The following is a 16,929-nucleotide window of genomic DNA, read 5'->3' as shown; positions in this document are numbered from 1 at the left end:
AGGCTGCCAGATGCCGCCATTCGCCCTGGCCGCAGTTGGCAGATGCCATCAGTGCCATCAGCAACACTGTCCGGACTGGCCAGCAGTGCCGGAATAAACTGCACGATCTCCTCAGGGCTGCCAGGGTGAGTAGGCAGCACTGTACCTCTCGCACCAACCCCTATCCGACACGTATGTTTACCCCCCCCCCACAACTGGAGGTGGTTGAATCCCCACTGTGCATCACATGCCGGCAGCCATACTGGCTGGGTGCCCTGGCCACTGATTCCACCAGCTACCCACCCCCTGGACATGCAGCTTGCCTTGCGTCTTGCACCACCCGCTGGTGATGAGGCGGGCCCTTCTGGTATCCCCCGTCCCCACCCCCAGCCACAGCCAAGTGAGAACCCCAGGTGCTGAGCAGCGACGAAGATAACGACATGGAGGGGAGCCATAGCCGAGACTCAGGAAACCCCGGAACTCGGGTCCGAGGATGACACAGATTTCTCGTCACGGTTATCTCCAACACCCTCCACCATCCCAGAGACACTTCAATGAAGAGGCTCTTGGTGCACTCTCTGGTGTGCACCACATTCATGCTCCGGTCAGCAGGTGGAGATAGCAACTCCCGAGGGGGCGGACGGTCTGATTGCGGGCATACCCCAGAGACTAGCTGGCATCCAGATGGGCTTCGGGCTTCCGGAACAGACAGCCCCATTGATTGTGGAGATGCAGTCGCAGAGTCAGGGACTGAATGAGGGGTTGTGGGCGAGCATCCAGCACCTGAAAGTGAAGAAGTCCACCGCGTGCATAAGCAGGAGGTGAACGAAACAAAGAACAAAGAAAAGTACAGCACAGGAACAGGCCCTTCGGCCCTCCAAGCCCGTGCCGACCATGCTGCCTGACTAAACTACAATCTTCTACACTTCCTGGGTCCGTATCCCTCTATTCCCATCCTATTCATGTATTTGTCAAGATGCCCCTTAAACGTCACTATCATCCCTGCTTCCACCACCTCCTCCGGCAGCGAGTTCCAGGCACCCACTACCCTCTGTGTAAAAAACTTGCCTTGTACATCTACTCTAAACCTTGCCCCTTTCACCTTAAACCTATGCCCCCTAGTAATTGACCCCTCTACTCTGGGGAAAAGCCTCCGACTATCCATTCTGTCTATGCCCCTCATAATTTTGTCGACCTCTATCAGGTCGCCCCTCAACCTCCGTCGTTCCAGTGAGAACAAACCGAGTTTATTCAACCTCTCCTCATAGCTAATGCCCTCCATACCAGGCAACATTCTGCTAAATCTCTTCTGCACCCGCTCTAAAGCCTCCGCATCCTTCTGGTAGTGTGGCGACCAAAATTGAACACTATACTCCAAGTGTGGCCCAACTAAGGTTCTATACAGCTGCAACATGACTTGCCAATTCTTATAATCAATGCCCCGGCCAATGAAGGCAAGCATGCCGTATGCCTTCTTGACTACCTTCTCCACCTGTATTGCCCCTTTCAGTGACCTGTGGACCTGTACTCCTAGATCTCTCTGACTTTCAATACTCTTGAGGGTTCTACCATTCACTGTATATTCCCTGCCTGCATTAGACCTTCCAAAATGCATTACCTCACATTTGTCCGGATTAAACTCCATCTGCCATCTCTCCGCCCAAGTCTCCAAACAATCTAAATCCTGCTGTGTCCTCTGACAGTTCTCATCGCTATCCGCAATTCCACCAACCTTTGTGTCGTCTGCAAACTTACTAATCAGACCAATTACATTATCCTCCAAATCATTTATATATACTACAAACAGCAAAGGTCCCAGCACTGATCCCTGCGGAACACCACTGGTCACAGCCCTCCAATTAGAAAAGCATCCTTCCATTGCTACTCTCTGCCTTCTATGACCTGGCCAGTTCTGTATCCACCTTGCCAGCTCACCTCTGATCCCGTGTGACTTCACCTTTTGTACTAGTCTACCATGAGGGACCTTGTCAAAGGCCTTACTGAAGTCCATATAGGCAACATCCACTGCCCAACCTGCATTCATCATCTTTCTGACGTGGTGCCGACAACGCATGCCATCCAGGCTAACGCCACATCGGTGGCCGTGTCCCTGGCCAGTCCAGCCCCGGCCCCCAGTTGGGGAACCTGGAGGCGATTAGAGCATCCCGTGCGCATTGGTTGTGGCGCACACGTTGTGTGACCTCCCGTGCCTGTCCAGGTTCCATGTCCTGCCCATCCTCGGCCTCCCCCGCATCCTCCTCATCGGACGAAGCTTGTCGTTCATCCTCCTCCTCCAGCATGTCGCCCCTCTGCTGCGTGATGTTGTGGAGGATGCGTGCGACCCGCCATACTGGAGGGTGCCTCCAGAGCGGTCCAGGCACCTGAACCGCATCTTCAGGATGCCGAAGAACCATTTGATCATATCCCTGGTCGCTGCATGAACGTTGCTGTAGTAAATCTCCGCTTCGGTCTGTGGCGTCCGGATAGGTGTCATCAGCCACGGCCGCAGTGGATAACCCCTGTTGCCAGGACCAACATTCGAGCCGGGGGGTGCCTCAAAGAGGCTGGGAACCATCGAATGTACCAGTATGAAGGCATCGTGCACACTTCCACGGATATCGAGCGCAGGCGTGCCTGATGCGCATCTGATGGTCACACACAAGCTGCACATTCATTAAGTCGAACCTCTTTCAGCTTGTTAAGAGTGGCCTGTCATCTGCACGTGTTCATGGGGCAGCATGCACCCCGTCGATCACCCCCTGGACCCAGGGCATCTCAGCGATAGTGGCGAACCCTGCTCCCGGGCATCCTGGTGGGCTCGATCCACACTGAAATGGACCTATCATGCCAATTGTGATTTGGGGCCTCCGTGATGGCACAGATGCACCTGTGCGCCGAGCACTGTGGGATACCAGACAGGTCCCACTCAGTGCCTGGAAGTATCCCGTTGCATTGACGTTCAGGGCGACCGTCACCTTGACGACCATCGGGAATGGGTGTCCTCCCCCATTCCCAAATGGTGCCAGGTGCCTATGATCTGCAGGTATGTTGCAGTGACCCCCTGCTCAGCTGGAGGCTTCGATGGAATGCCCGGTCCGGCAGTTCCTCGAATGACAGGCGCTGCCAGTCCACATGAGGCCTCCTTTGCACCTTCTCCACCTCCTCTTTGGCCTGATGGGCAGCCGGCTCTCCATCCTCAGCAGCTGCCTCCTGTTCCGCTGGGCCAGGCTCCACTGCTGCATCTCCTCCTCCTCGAGCAGCTCCAACTCGCACTGCTGCAGTGCATCCCCCAGGGCTGCAGAAACTAGGAAGAAGGCCACCATTGCTGGTTGTATTCCAATATCCATTGTCTCCAGGGGTTGAAAGGCAGACAACGTTAGCATGGTGCATACCCCCGTGCCCAACATGGTCCACCAGGTTACATGGTGGGCCCGGTTGGCACGGTAGACTCTGCTCCATATGTCTCCCCTCCAAATCCCCACACCCATGGCCCCATTGGTGCCTGGCTCCTTGGGGACTTCTGGTCCTGGTGCCTGTCGCTACTGCCAGGGATACCATCGGCTGACACTGCCCTTGCCAGCAGTACACTCCACAACCCATGTCCAGTGATGCCCTGTAGGGGCTACTGTGGGCATTGCCCTTGGGCGGACCTTGTGGTACCTGCTGGTGGAAATCGGCCAGTTGGGTGGGGGTGGGGGGGGTGGGGGGGAGGAGGTGGTACGGCGGAGGGTGGTATGAGGGGCTGGTGGGGTGAAGGGTGGGGGCTGGGGTGGGGGGTCGGTGTGGTGGGAAAGTGGGTGCTAGGGTGTGGGGGTGGGAGCACCCATACTGCCGGTGTCACTCTGCAGAACCAGGGGCCAAGATGGGAGGTAAGTGGGGTGCACAGCATGATGGCTGCCTTGCAGGCCATGGTAATGGCGGTCCATGCCTGGACACCGCCCAAGTCCCATGGGGGGTCACCCCGAATCCACAACCCATCCCCCTGTCACCCCCCACCCCAGCCAGTGTCAGGGCCGTCATGCTGAAACATGCTAGGCCGTGAGGGAGAAGGAAAGTTAGGTTAGCAGTGGTCTTTAGTTTCATCTTCAAAGACAAAACTATGTATAAGTCACGAGTGTGTAAGCCACACATTTTTTAAAGTTGCCTTGTTAATATTCTCCCTATGAAGTGCATTGGTTTACAAACCATTCCCCTGTAGTTGGTGGTCATAAAAAGCACATGAAATGGTAGTCGATGTTTAAGATCTGATGATAGCACTGACACCCCCACAATACGTTCTGATCTCCTCGGCAGGTTGTGGGAAGTTGCAAGCGGCACCAGAGATCCACAGTCGTTTCTCTTCAGCAACAGAAATGCACAAATTGGTCTCCAAACACAGCCGGCAATGTACACAAAGCAAATCAGTGCAAAGCAGCTCTCACTGCTGGCAGTACCAAGATCGATTTGAGCAACAATTACCCTTACCGTGTTGACCTGCTGGAATTTTTAAGCATTAAAAAAATAATAATCTGCTCCCGGTATGTGGATGACGCTGGTAAAGTTAACATTTATTGTCCAGTCTTAATTGCCTTAACGTAATGAGAGTCAACATTGGTTTATATTACTGAAGTCACGGGTAGCCCAGACCTGATAGAACTAACAGATTCCCTTCCCCTAAGTAGCTCTCATAAACCAATTGGGTTTTTACAATAACCTGTTGTTATTTTTCAGTGTAGTTTTATCCAGTGACAGCCCAAAACTTACCACATTTACTCTACAGTAAGATTTGAACTTGACCTCTATTTCTAGTCTATGCCTATTGCATCCATCTCAATGGTCACTTCCAAAAATGGATTAACTGACAATTGATCTTGAAGTTATTTGTGGGATATTTCTGTGCTTAAGATGCTGCCTTTGCAAATGCACTAAGGACCACTGTTTTTGATGGTTATTCAGCGCATGTGACGTATTTTGACTTGTTTTATTTAAGGAGACAGTTTTGTAAGTTGCAAAACTGGTTCAAAAAGTATTCAGGATCCTGGACTTAATAAATAGGGGCATTGAATACAAAAGCAACAAAATGATGTTAAACCTGTTTAAAACACACCTCATCTGGTGTCTTGTGTCCAGTTCTGGTCACCACACTTTAGGAAGGAAAGATTCAGGTGAATTCAGGGATGAGGAACTTCAGTAACTATTCTTCTTGGAGAAGAGAATGTCGAGAGAAGATTTGATAGAGGTATTCAAAATTATCAAGGATCTGGGCAGAGTAGATATGGAGAAGCTGTCCCCATTGATGGAAGATTTGAGAATCCAAGGGCACAGATTTAAAATGATTGGCAAAAGAAGCAATGATGGCATAAGGAAAATCCTTTCTTACGGAATCCCTACAGTGCTGAAGGAGGCCATTTGGTCCATCGATTCTACACCGACCCTCTGAAAGAATAATCTACCCAAACCCACTTCTCTGCCTTATGCCAATAATCACTTAACCTAACCTACACATCTTTGGAAATGGAGGGACATCTTTTTAGAATAGTCAATCCACCTAACCTACAGGTCTTTGGACTTTGAGAGGAACCCGGAGCACCCGGAAGAAGCCTACGCAGACACGAAGAGAAAGTGCAAACTCCACAAGACAGTCACCCAAGGCTTGAATCAAACCCGGGTCCCTGGCGCTATGAGGCAGCAATGCTAACCACCTTGCCATCAAGTGGTTAGGATCTGGAATTCACTGCCTGAGAGTGTGATGAAGACAGATTTAATCATGGCTTTCAAAAGGGAATTGGATCATTATCTGAAAAGGAAACATTTTCAGGGCTACAGGAAAAAGGTGGTCAAGTGAGACAAGGCGAATTGTTCTTGCAGAGATCCAACACAGATACAATGGGCTGAATGGCCTCCTTCTGTGCAGTTACAATTCTATTATCCTGTGCTTCTAAGAAATGTGATAAGGTGCCATATATATATACATAAGTCTTTCTTTTAAACATAGAATTTAGGAATTATCACTGGAGAATCACTGGCTTGTCTTGCATTTTTCATATTCATAAAAAGTTGACAAGACAATCAGTTCTTCACCACATTTTAAATACGCAGAGCTTTATTATTGCCTGCCAACTGAAGCAATCTATCATATCGCTATGCTTCCAGCTGATTGTGCGAAAAGGCATCGTACTAGTTATTGGGGCTACCCCATTAAAGAAACAGTATGGGGCATGTCTTTCCTTGTGTTTCATTATGAAGCAACAGGAAAAGACAGTCCGACAGATCAAATTCTGAAGCACTTGACTCCTGATTAGAATGTTCCAGTTTCCAGCCCTGCGCTGCTTCAGATGGCTGAGCCTCATCTGTTCTGATCTTGGTTCCTCGAAGTAATGTCATTTGGAACTGTGGCCATTACATCTTAGAAAGTAAGGGAAGCAGAGGGAGAATGTCTGCCAGCTGGTCTGGATGTTACAGAATTGCGTCCCTGTTTTAGGTTACCCATAAGGCAGGTTCACTTAGTGATGAGGATTGTCCAAATTGCTGAATTGAAGACTGGGAAGGAATTGATTCACGCACTCCGAAGGTCTCTGTGTTAACTTGCTAATGATACATATTTACTAAAGAAATTGTCTTGGCAGCTCAAGATTAGGTATGGTACAATAGGCTTTCCTTATTATGCAAATCATACTCCCAGTACAACATTTACACATGGGTACAAACAGTATTGAATTAGAAATTTAATTCTGCATATATTTAAATATAGATATGTGAGACAAAATCTATATTGTAATAGATATTTAAATCACGCACTTCCAATACTGTTGCTCTTTAGTAATGGGCAAAAAATAACCAGAGTGAGCTTCATGTTTATATTTCTTTCTTATATTTAGCAAACATCAAAGTGTACATGACTATGTGACTCGTATACCGTATCTTATATTTACCCCTCAGGCCGAATATGAGATTCAATTCTATTCTCTTGTGTTTGACATCACAGCATCTCAGTCACGGAAACATGCAGAGTGATGAAAATCCAATCATCATCTATACACCTATATACAGAGGCAGGATGCCGTGATATCTACTGTAAATGTCACAGGTGTATATATAAAGCATCCCTGTTTTATAGCAAAACTTTAAAGTACTTTATGAATCAACAGGTACAGATTGCTGACTTACGCATAAAAATATATCTGAACATGAATGGTAATCTGACCTGTCCACAGCCACCACAGTAAATAGTTCTTAAGATAATAGATATAGCTACTCCATGTTTTACACTGTAACTTAAGATTTGGGTGCATAGTATAATAATAATCTTTATTAGTGTCACAAGTAGGCTTACATTAACACTGCAATGAAGTTATTGTGAAAACCCCTTAGTTGCGACACTCCAGCGCCTATTCAGGTACACTGAGGGAGAATTCAGAATGTCCAATTCACCTAACAAGCACGTCTTTGGGGACTTGTGGGAGGAATCCGGAGCACCCGGAGGGAACCCGCGCAGACACGGGGAGAACGTGCAGACTCCGTGCAGACAGTGACCCAAGCCGGGAATCGAACCTGGATCCCTGACGCTGTGAAGAAACAGTGCTAATTACTGTGCTACCACGCAGTGCAATCACTACCTCACAGTCAGAATATAAAACGTGTAAATATGATTTAGTATGTTTTAAAAAATTATTTTATGGGACGTGGGCGTCACTGGCTGGGTCAGCATTTATTGCTCATCCCTAATTGCCCTCCACTTTAGAAGGCATTTGTGAGTCAACCACATTGCTGTGGATCTGGAGTCATATGTAGGCAAGGCCAGGCAAGAGTGGAAGATTTCCTTTCCTCAGGCACATTAGTGAACCAGATGTTTTTTTATGACAATTGGCAATGGCCATCATCAGGCTGTTAATTCCAGATTTATTAAATTATAATGTCACCATCTGCCATGGTGGGATTTGAACCCAGGTCCTAGATCATGCCTTGGGTCTCTGGATCAGTAGTCCAGTGAAACAGAATGTATTGAGCAGGACAGTTGTGTGAAAGGATTATCCCACTCCAGAGCTTGTAGGGTCTTCAGAACTGAAGGGTTACTGGAACTTTCTCTTTGATTGTTTCATATTATCAGAGCCTCTGGATTGCCATCGTGTCTGGGTGTTCCTTTGATTCTCTCTCTCTAGCTCTCTCTCTTTGCTGTTCAATATTTCCCAACAAATTTTAGGTGAAATTTGAATTTAATTGAATTTATCCATCAATAACCAGAATAAACAGGTTGAAAATCTCATTGTCAGTTTTACACTGTGTATCGATTGAAAGTTTATATCGGCAGAGAGAAAAATTAAACTCAACTGGGTAGACCTAACTATGGGCCCTAACAGATAAAAGATCACTGAATAAGTAATAACTAACAATAGATGCTCAATCAAAGTAGTTGATTTTCGAAAGTCACTTTTCCCTAACCCTATGTAACACGGTAAACTATTTCACAAATGATCCATGTTGTATTCCCAAATTGGCTTCTGAGGAATTCAGACATCAGTTCTCAATATCTACTCATTTTGCCATATCTGTCATCAATAATGCAGTGAAGCAAAGACACTGAGCTGAAACTGGAAGTCAGAGAGTGTGACGGACACACAAAAGACTGCTGCTAATATTCTCATCTAGCTCCAATGAAACAAAGCTCCCAATTGCCTGCCAAAGGAACAGGTGCAGCTGAAATGTAACATTCTGTGATAACATTACAGGAGATTTCCATGATGTAATTGATTTAGAGGATATGCGAAAGTCAAATAATTTATTTATACAGAACAACACGATTTGATGCAGATGAACATACATTTCTAATTGTAAACTTCACCATAAACCACTCTCAAAAATTATTCAAAATAAGAATCTGTTAAATCTATTACTGTTGAACAATGCAGGCACATTTCAGTATAGTACAGCTTGAAACAATGTTTTCTTACAGTACAGTATTTATCTTATTGAATGTTATTCCAGTCTACACCTTATTATTAACAAAAAAAAAATTCATAAATTAATAATTAAGTCCACTCGTTCTATCCATTGCAAAAGCCTATCCTCCCAAGTCCTGGTCTTTAAATCTATGTGCCCCATCTGAATATGCTGATTTTAATTAAAGATACAGTTTTATCTAAGAATGCCTGAAGGAGGGCTTGCATTGTGTGATGACTCCCCCAACACCAATGGTCTACTGAACACCGAGTATTTCCATTAACATTAGGGAGTTGGACTCCATTCACCTCACTGAGAGAAAACCAATGCTCACAAGGCAAAGGCGAGCTCGTTAACACCATAAGGTGTAATCTACTAAAGCCGGTCTGCATCCTAACAACAGAATGTAGTCTCCAGTGAATGTTGCCTCCCTTGTGAGTGTCTCTGCCCCTGAGCTGTGTTTACTAATCACACTCAAACCCCAGTGTACTGGGTCAGCAGTCTTCCCCGTTAAAAAAGACAGGTGCGGAAAACTAAAGATGTAAAACATGTTATAAAAACAAAGCAATTGCAAATTCAACATTTCCGCATCTTTGCATTATCACATGTAAAAAGGCTGTCAGCCACAAGTAATATGATCATCGCAGTGCACAGAACGGAATGGCTGGCGATAGAGTCGTGCAGCACTCCCCGGAAGCTTTGTTAGGAAGTTCTTGTGGATCTAAACACACCTGTGTCTGCGTTCAAGCACATTTTGTCGAAGCAATTACAAAAATAATGATGGCACAGCTAACTCTGATTATTTTACCGGGAACTGGTTTATGGACCTTGCTTGAACAATTTGGATATTAATGTATTTCCCATTCACTCCTGACGGTTGTTTATTCAAGAGCGCAAGGTTGACTGGTCTGTGCATGTGTGGATAATTTGTAGATATGTGCATGCATGTGTGCAGATCCTTGCCTGTTTTCGGTGGGACCATGAACATAACAATGTGTGAGGGAGGGGGAGGTAATTGTGTTCCTGTGCGAGTTTAATCCTGAAGTGCATTCACCAACTGTACGGGTGTGAAGGCAGAAGGTAAAATGGTTGAGTTTCATTAGACTTCAATCCGTTTTATAGACTGCACTTTCGTCTTCTCATTCCATAGGTGTGAATGACCATAAAACCGTCTGGCATAGGAGCAGACCTAGGCCATTCGGCCCATCGTATGTATTTCTGATTGCAACCAGCAACTTGAATTACAGTGAATGACACAAAATGTATATTTGATCCTTTTTCAGCTTTGGGATGCCAGAACTCTTACACTTTGTCCCCAGTCTTCAGGCGGCAGAGTTTGGCTTAAGTGGAAATAAGCAGTGATTGAGGAACCTACAAGGAATTTTTCCTCAAGAGAATTTTTTCGGACCTGACTAAATCCGTCTGCTTGTTCCGTACGAAGTAAATGAAACGCTAAGCCATCGTAACAGGTCCACGCCGAAATTAACTGCATGAGTCAGTCGGGGTTTTGTTGTGAACACGTCCTTTCATTGTCAACCAGTAACCAGGAAAGATGTCATCATGCAATGGGGGTTGTCTAAAACAAGTACCGGACTTCAAACTGGGGCACAACAGGGTCCTTTACCAATTCTTATGGGACGCGGCGACTAAAATATAGCTTAAAATCCTAGTTGCCATGTCAATTGATTTAAAAGCATATTCTTTTCAAAGTTGTATCATAGCAAAAACTTTGATCATTGCACCCTAGTTTGCCACAACCACTATTAACAAATAAAGTTTGTTTAATCCACGCAGTTAATTGGTTTTCACCCCCCCCCCCTCCCCCCCACACACACACAAACAGGGCGTGAACACATTTTGATCCGTTCAGTGAGAACCTGCATCTTACCTTGAGCCATAAAATGTCCAAATTCAGTTCCGAATCGGCTGCAAAAAAAAGTCCTCGTTTCCTGCTGGTAAGATCCAAGCACAGATTTGGCCAAAGTAAAAGGTCAAAGAAAGCAAGGGGTGCAAAAGGAGAGGAGGAGGGTAGGGGGTGGGAGAGTTCTTTCCAGGGACGGGGTAGGTCAGGGGCAGAAGTGGGGGAACCACTTCCCCATGGCTGGATGACGGTGGAGGGAGGGGGCGCTGTTCGGCTGCTCCGACCCTCTCTCCGGGAAGGTGCTGGGTGGAGTGAGGGATTCAGCACCGGGTCCAGTGGACAGCTCCCAGTGTCTTCGCTTCGTGAGCAGGTGGAGCCGCCGTGACGGGCATGAGCAAGAGCAAATCCAGCCTGAGAGAGAGACAGAGAGAGAGAGAGAGACAGAGAGAGACACACACAGAGAGACAGAGAGACAGAGACACACACAGAGAGACAGAGAGAGAGAGACGGAGACAGAGAGAGAGAGAGACACAGAGAGAGAGACACACACACACAGAGAGAGAGAGAGAGACACACACACAGAGAGACAGAGAGTGAGGCACAGAGAGAGAGACAGAGAGAGAGAGACACACACACACAGATAGAGAGAGAGAGACAGAGAGCCTTGGAATGAGTCTCTGAAAGCCGGGACAAGAGCTAGTCAAAAAATAAAAGGGAGAATTAGCAATGCATTGCAGTCAACCCCGCGCTCAAACTGATCGTGAGCTGTGAGAAGGCAAAAACAATCTGGCAATCTGGATCCACATTCTGTTTTGAGCGCTGTCAGCTGTTATTAAAAAAAAGCCTATCTTGCGAAGGGAGAGTCTGTTCATGTCACACACAAGCTTTCAGCCCACCCAGAACCGTGGCGTATAATAGTTACACTGCAGTTTGGAATTGCATTGTTACTTGATACAAACACATTCCGTTGTTTCTAGGTGGCACCCATTCTTGCAGCCTGTACACCTGGACTGATATCTCCTTCTGTGACACTGTCACATTTAGTGAGGTGACTGCTCCTGACCGCTGTGGGACGTTTTTGCTACTTAAAGGACGCTGGACAAATACAAGTAATGTTTCTTGTTACCCTTACACAGTACCAACTTATCTCTTTTGATGGGATTTAGCACGCCTGCCACTTTACACCTCACACTGGTTGTGAAGGTTTTAAACAGAGGCATCTTTCTATTTTCAGATGTATACCTTCTCTGTCTAAGCCAGTAACTGGTTCCTTTCAAAGGCAGTGAGCAGGACGGGAAATGCGATTGGGCGGGGAATCAGGCGTGAGGTGAAAATCATGACTGGCATGGGGCACCCTTCAGAACGCCATGCTCCGGTGCATCGACAGCGGCGTCATAGGATCATAGATCATAGAATTTACAGTGCAGAAGGAGGCCATTCGGCCCATCGAGTCTGCACCGGCTCTTGGAAAGAGCACCCTACCCAAGGTCAACACTTCCACCCTATCCCCATAACCCAATAACCCCACCCAACACTGAGGGGAAGTTTGGACACTAAGGGCAATTTATCATGGCCAATCCACCTAACCGGCACATCTTTGGACTGTGGGAGGAAACCGGAGCACCCGGAGGAAACCCACGCACACACGGGGAGGATATGCAGACTCTGCACAGACAGTGACCCAAGCCGGAATCGAACCTGGGACCCTGGAGCTGTGAAGCAATTGTGCTATGCACAATGCTACCGTGCTGCCCGTCAATGCATTCTACTCTGCACGTACAGTACATGTCGTTGACATACCATTAACGGACCAGACCCTATATTCTTCGGGGCTCCTGCGATGCTCCCCCCCCTGCCAGGAGGAATTATCGATGGCGAGTTTCACTTGTGGTTTTAAAAATTGGGAAAGGGGTGCCGTGGCAGCTAAGGGAGAGAGGGGCTACGAAAAGCATCCAACTTTGCTATAGTGTGCAGACAGTTGTGCCCCTGGCTAGGGAACGTCTGCCAGTGCTGGGGGGAGCCAAGCAGGAGTGGCCAGGAAGGGGGGGTGGGGGGGTGCTGATGTTGAAATTCCCTCTTTAAGAAAACACTTACCAACATACAAACTTGGCCTGGACTCTCCATTGCGAGTCTGCCCCACTACTGCTGCTGGTGAGGACAGCGAATTAGGCGCTTAGACTATCTCCCATTCACTGCAGCGGGATTGGAAACTCCGCTGTTGTGAATGGACGCAGAATTGCGCCCCTTGAACAGAAGTAGAACATTTGCTCCCTTGAACCTGCTCTGCCATTCATTAAGATCATGGCTGATCTGCTTGCATTTCAAATTCCACTTTACCATCCACCCCAATACCCCTTCGTAACAATAATGTAGCTACCTCCACCCTAAACATATTCAGTGACCCCACCTCCACCTCATCTGAAGCAGACAAGTTCCAAAGCCACACAACCATCTGCGAGAAACGGGGGCAGCACGGTGGCGTGGTGGGTAGCGCTGCTGCCTCACCACGTAGAGGACCCATGTTTGATCCCGGTGCCATGTCACTCTCCACATGGAGTTTGCACATTCTCCCCATGTCTGCATGGGTCTCTCCCCCACAGGGCAGGGTAGGTGGATTGGCTAAGCTAAATTGCCCCTTAATTGGAAAAAATAAAAAATACATTTGAAAAAAAACACCTGAGAGAAAAAAATTCTCCTCATCCCTCTCCTAAAAAGGTGGCAAAAATTTTAAAACAGTGCCCCTTAGTTCTGGACACAATCATTGAGGAAACATCCTTTCCATGTCAACCTTGTTATTAATGTTCAGGATCTTATTTCTTTCAATCAAGTCACCCCTCACTCTTCTAAACTCCAGGAGAAACAAGCCCACTCTGCCCAACCTTTCCTCATAAGACAACCCGCTTATTCAAAATATCAATCCAGTAAATCTCATCGGAACTGGCTCCCAACCCATTTATGACCTTCCTTAATTAAGGAGGCCAAATCTACACACAGTATCCAAGAGTGGCCCGAATTCTCCGGCTGTTGCGATTCTCGGTTCCCACCGGTAGTACACTTCTGGCCAGCATGGGTTTCCCAGCAGCTTGGGGGGGGGCTTCAATGGGAAATCCCATTGACATGCAGCAGGAGTATAGAATGCCGCCGCCAGTGAACGGCACGCCACTGAGAAATAAGCGGCTGGGGGGACAGGAGAATCCAGCCCGCTGTCTCACCAATGTCCTGTATGACTGATATTACGTTTATGTTCAATTCCACTTGAATGGATTATCAGGATTGTTTTCGGAAAAAGAAAAGGAAACGGTTCAGGAAGAGGCAGATGTGATGTGATGGGGCAGCACGGTAGGTAGCATAGTGGTTATCACAGTTGCTTCACAGCTCTAGGGTCCCAGGTTCAATTCGTGGCTTGGGTCACTGCCTGTGCAGAGTCTGCATGTTCTCCCCATGTGTGCGTGGGTTTTCTCCGGCTGCTCTGGTTTCCTCCCACAGTCCAAATATATGCGGGTTCGGTTGATTGGCCATGCTGAATTGCCCTTAGTGCCCAAAAGGGTTGGGTGGGGTTACTGGGTTAGGGGGATAGGGTGGAAGTGTGGGCTTGGGTAGGGTGCCTTTCCAAGGGCCGGTGCAGATTCGATGGGCCGAATGGCCTCCTTCAGCACTTTAAAGTCTATGGAATTGTGTTTACTGATGGTACATCAGCAAGACTTTTAGAAAATGCAGTACAATTAAATAAGATTGTGGCCACTGCAGTGCAAAATGACATAGCCAATCTGAGGCAGAGATTGCAAGTTGCAATGCCCTTTGTTCAGTTAGAGAACAAGAAGTATTTAGGGTGCGGAATTTCGGATCCTTATTGGTATATCAAAACAGTTAGGTTCTGTGCTTAATTTTCTGCCCAACAAATATATACTGGCTAAGATCAAAGGAAGAGAACATATATCTGGGCTTCTGTAATACACTGCCTGTACTGAGAATTATACCTTATCCCTTCTAGACAGTCAGAATGGAGAGGAGCTGGCAAAGTATGCCAACAACAGGACATAACAAATTTATTTAATTCCCCTCTTCTGCTCAATTGCTTTTCTTTCTCCGTGATGCATTATAGCTGGTAGTGATCCAGTGTGTTGGTTGAATAAAGGAACATTTTGGAAAGGGTGGGTGCCCCTTCTGATAGCTCCCCTGAAGCATCTCGCCCATAAGAAAAGGGGTAGACTTTTGACCAGAATGTGAAAGTCCAAATCTCACTCTGAATTGGAATGAAATTCACCTGCCTGGATTGGTTATTTGTAACTCGTATTCAGCTGAAGTACCAAGTGGGACCCTGTGTGGGCAACCTGGGCCGCTCTCCACATTGCCGGGTAGGTGCCAGTGTTGTAGCTGTACTGGAACAGCTTGGCTAGGGCCGTGGCAAGTTATGGAGCACAAGTCTTCAGTACTGTTGCCAGAATATTGACAGGTCCCGTAGCCTTTGCAGTATCCAGTGCCTTCAGCTGTTTCTTGATACCACGAGGGGTGAACCAAATTGGCTGAAGACTGGTATCTGTGATGCTGGTCCAGTGACGACAGTGTTGCCATTTTAGAAGATGCTCATCGGCAAATAAAGTCAATAGTCGACTTGTAACTTATACATTCTTGTTAGGAACCTAATGTTTCCATGCATTTGCTTTCTGCTTGTCAAATATTGAATCTTCTTAGCTTTAAAATGATACAGCAGTCAGCTGACAGCTTGTCACTACTCTCCTCCCATGTCCCCTTCAAAGGAAGCTTCAGATATTAATTTCATGTGCTGAATATAAGTTTTATACTATTATCGTTGAGGCTTTATTTCAGTCAAATAAAATCAATTTTAAACTGCATTGTGATATTTTAAAACTGGTATAACAGCCACTGCAATATCACAATGCTAAAGATGTTTTTACATCTTCAGTATAATTTTCATCTTGAATACAGCATTTGTGCTCCACCAAAGGCTCAATGAGTCAATCCAGTGAATTGTTGAGCTATAATCCAGGAATATTCTCAGTCTTCAGTGCCCAGATGGATGGTGCCAGTTAAGGATGGCAGAAGAACATCTTCTGTGTGCCCCTGAATGAGATTTAGATTCAGATTTATTTTTATTGTCATGTGTACCGAGGTACAGTGAAAAGTATTGTTCTGTGTACAGTCCAGGTAGATCATTCCATACATGAAAAAACCTAGGACATACGATAAATACACAATGTAAATCATAGACATAGAATTAACTTTTAAAAGGTTAGTAAAGTTATAAAAGATGCAGGAAGAGGATCTGTGGGGGGTGGGGGGGGGGGGAGAGAGAGAGCTCGCAGAGAGTTGTCATGCAACGGTGCCATCTTGGAATTCTTGCAGCAGCAAGACCTGGGCAATATCCAGGCTTGGGCTGACAAGTGGCAAGTAACATTCACACCACGCAAGTGCCAGGCAATGCCCATCTCCTATAAGAGAGAATTAAACCATCGTCCCTCGACATTCAATGTCATTGTCATCACTGAATCCCCGCTATCAACTTAGGGGTTACTATTGACCAGAAACCGAACTGGACCAATCGCATAAACACTGTGAGAAGTAGAGATTGACCAAAATTCCTGTTCTGATCACCAGCCAGTAACTCATGTGGTAAATGTGTTTGTGTCGATGCTTTAGCTGTGCTGTATGTTTGGTTGAGTAGCATGATGTGTGAGGTACCATGAGTGGCTGAGGTTCGTGCAACTGCTTCCCAGCATTTGAAGGAGGGGTCGAGCTGGGGCAGGGGGAAGGTGGGGGGGGGTAGCTGACATTGCAAAGCATTTCCTGCCAGTATCCACCCACATGCAATGTGATGCAGAGTGATCTGGTGTATGAAGCACAAAGGCCAGTATGCAGGTACAGAAAAGCTAATTGAATGTTATAATTTACTGCGAGGAGAATTAAATACAAAAGTCGTGAAGTTGTGCTTCAGTTGTGCAAGGCCTCGGTGAGACCACATCTGCAGTATTATGCACAGTATTGGTCACCATAGGAAAGATGGAAATGTTTTGGGAGCAGTTTGGAGAAATGTTCCTAGACTAATACCTGAAACGGGCAGGTTGTTTTATGAGGAAAGGTAGGGCAGGCTAGGCTTGTATCGGCTGGAGTTTGGAAGAGTAAAAGGGGGCTCAATTGAAATATATAAGACCCTG

At 46.7% G+C, this 16,929-nt stretch overlaps 1 protein-coding gene across 1 annotated transcript in view; it reads right to left on the bottom strand.

Moving 5' to 3' along the window:
- Positions 1-11,539, bottom strand: part of LOC140398162 (D(2) dopamine receptor B-like) — a 161,453-nt gene extending 149,914 nt beyond the window's left edge. The window contains exon 1 of the mRNA XM_072486500.1: positions 10,784-11,539. The gene's annotated coding sequence lies outside the window, so the exon portion shown is untranslated. The remainder of the gene's footprint in view (positions 1-10,783) is intronic.
- Between the last annotated feature and the right edge of the window lie 5,390 nt (positions 11,540-16,929).

This window comes from Scyliorhinus torazame, chromosome 21, assembly GCF_047496885.1.
Source record: "Scyliorhinus torazame isolate Kashiwa2021f chromosome 21, sScyTor2.1, whole genome shotgun sequence".
Taxonomy (NCBI): Eukaryota; Metazoa; Chordata; class Chondrichthyes; order Carcharhiniformes; family Scyliorhinidae; genus Scyliorhinus; species Scyliorhinus torazame.
This window is presented reverse-complemented; position numbering and strand designations above follow the sequence as displayed.